Consider the following 3065-nt stretch of genomic DNA (forward strand, 5'->3'; position numbering starts at 1 on the left):
GGTACTGCAGTTTTTCGAGATTTTTTTTATTATAATTTTTTTTAGAGAGAGGATGGGAGGAATAAGGAGTTGGAGGAAGCAGCAACAGTAGCTGCAGAAGGACGTCGGCTGGGTATGTGTCGTGAATGAGTGGTGTACTGGTTGTGGGGAGTTTGGGCACACAGTGGCCATCTGCCCTTCCCAATATCCAGGAGAGGTGTTGGCTGCCCAAATGAGCCAGGACCAGGCACCCTGGAGAACCCAGAAGAGCCGCCGCCCTCAAACAAAAGCAAAGGTGAGGAAGAGGCAGAGAGGAAGGAAGGCATGGGAGGAAGAGGAGTGGTGCACCAACTGCATGTGCTACGGACATGAGGAGCACCACTGCTTGGAGGTTTTCCAGGACACGGACCTGGAGTGGGAGGAGCTCGAATAACCTGCGTCAGAATGGGAGGAGCCCGAACATCCACAGCCCAAGAGGGGGGAGCCGGTGCGTCCACAGCCCAGGAATCCACCAGCAGAGGGAGAATACCTGCTGGTTCCACCTCCACCGCCATGGAAGGACTGCTTGTCACTCCCACCTCCACCAGCAGAGGGAGAATACCTGCTGGTTTCACCGCCACCTCCGTAGGAGGACTGTGTGCAACTCCCACCCCCACTAGCAGAGGGAGAATACCTGCTGGTTCCACCTCCACCTCAGTGGGAGGACTGCTTGTCACTCCCACCTCCACCAGCAGAGGGAGAATACCTGCTGGTTCCACCTCCACCCCCGTGGGAGGACTACGTGCCGCTCCCACCTCCACCAGCACAGAGAGCATGCCTGTTGGTTTCCTCGTTGCAGCCAGAAGGGGAGGAGCCCTTGCCACCTTTGCCACCACCACCAGGAGCAGAGAAACAGGAGCTGTCTCTCCCTTCAGCATTGGAAGGACCAGGGCAGGATGCTGCCAGACCTCAGCAGCCCCTGCATAGGTTGCTGAAGGGAGCACGGGGGAAAACCGCCCGGCCGCAGTGGCTATGAAGAGGGCCAACCCCAGTACCACAGCTAGGCTTGGCTCGCCTCCCGAGGGTCCGTTGTCGCTGTCGCCTTCCGAGGGACCGCTGCTGTCCTGCCTTGCACCGCCCAGGGATGCCCGCCAGGCCGCAATGGCTATGAAGAGGGCCAACCCCAGTACCACAGCTAGGCTTGGCTCGCCTCCCGAGGGTCCGTTGTCGCTGTCGCCTTCCGAGGGACCGCTGCTGTCCTGCCTTGCACCGCCCAGGGATGCCCGCCTGGCCGCAATGGCTATGAAGAGGGCCAACCCCAGTACCACAGCTAGGCTTGGCTCGCCTCCCGAGTGTCCGTTGTCGCTGTCACCTTCCGAGGGACCGCTGCTGTCCTGCCTTGCACTGCCCAGGGATGCCCGCCTCGCACCGCCCAAGGATGCCTGTCTCACACCGCCCAAGGATAACACATCTGCATCACCTAGGGCTGCCTGTGTCTCTCTTGTATCCCCTAGGGTTGCCGAGGGTCCCGCTTCGCCTGGGGTTGCTGCCGGCTCTGCTTCGCCTGGGGCCGCTGCTGGCGCTGCTTCGCCTGGGGCCGCTGCCTGGCTTGCGCTGCCGGCCATGAAGAGGGGTGGGGGGGGTCAAGGCCCACCCCCCCCCTCCTAAAGTTCAAGGCTGGAGGATGGGAAGCCGACCTCTACCGCCCTTTCCCTCGGGGGGAAGAGCTTCCTGTATATGTAGTCAGGGTGGACATATACATCGCCCTGCTATTATAGTCCGGTTTGATTTATTTCAACAAATTGGTTCTCCTCTGCCCCTGTTTTTTACGGGGACACAAAAAAACATAACTACGTTAATTTTTATTTTGTTCTCTGTGAGGAAGTGTTTATTTTTGTTTGAACATTTTATTTATTTTTCTATTTAAAATTATATTTATTTCCGCCCACGCTTTCAGAAGAATTTTTTTGAATTGCACAACTTAGGCTTGATAGTGTGAGTGCATTTATGTATTTGTATATATGACGGCTGGACGCCATGTATTTGTTTTTTTAAAACCTTGTTAATGTGTGGCTGTCGGCTAGTGCATTGATAAACTAGTCGGCAGTCACACAAATTAATGAACTCATGCAGATTGTGGCCGAGGGGTAATAGAATAATTACAAACTAGTTAAACTCCTCGGCTACGTTATTTAAGCCCGCAGTTCTCCGTGCGCTAGGTGGCTGTTTGGAAGTGGAGAATGCGAGAGTGAGAGGAGGGATTAATTGACAAACAGAAAGATATATGAACAGTGAAGACGATCGTCCAGCCTGACCTATATTGTATTTTTGTGTTCGTGATTTATTTTATTTAAAACTTTTTATTTTGCTCTGTGAGGAAGTGTTTATTTTTGTTTGAACATTTTATTTATTTTTCTATTTAAAATAAAAACTGCCCACGCCGCACCTGTGAACCGCAGTACCTGCCTGTCTATGTTTTTGTTCCGCCTTCTAGTCTGACATCACCGCAACGCCATTTCCTGCCACAGCATAATCAAAGCCTTTAAAAGTTCCGCCCACGCTTTCAGAAGAATTTTTTTGAATTGCACAACTTAGGCTTGATAGTGTGAGTGCAGTCTTGCAAACTTGCAAAGGCTTTTTTTGTCGGATTGGGGGTAAGCAAGGAACTAAGAGCTACCTTCAAAGAAACCTCTGTATATTTTCTGAAGAAAAACGTAAGGCAAGTTACATCGTGCCTGGTTCTTATTAAAACAATACCACGCGATGTAGCTCTGACTGCACTCAGTCATTGTGGGGACACTGGGACTTACTTAATTAATCTAAACAGTGACAGAGCTAAATTCTACCACAGTATAAATATTAAAATAGATCCAACTATATAATTTCACTGACTTGAAGTACAACAATTCTAAGCTTTTAGATTCTCCACTGTTAATACTAATTGAATATACACAACTTGCTTCCTCCATGGTTTATGCTTCAGGACGACATTCTGCATCTTCATTTGGTGTGAGCTTGATGATGTTAGTCAGTAGAAAAGGGATAAAGGCAATATTTGATGGCTTTGGGCATTTTTTAAAATAAACACAGAAACAAATAATGGGTCA

The sequence above is a fragment of the Polyodon spathula genome, chromosome 1 (genome assembly GCF_017654505.1).
Source record: "Polyodon spathula isolate WHYD16114869_AA chromosome 1, ASM1765450v1, whole genome shotgun sequence".
Taxonomy (NCBI): domain Eukaryota; kingdom Metazoa; phylum Chordata; class Actinopteri; order Acipenseriformes; family Polyodontidae; genus Polyodon; species Polyodon spathula.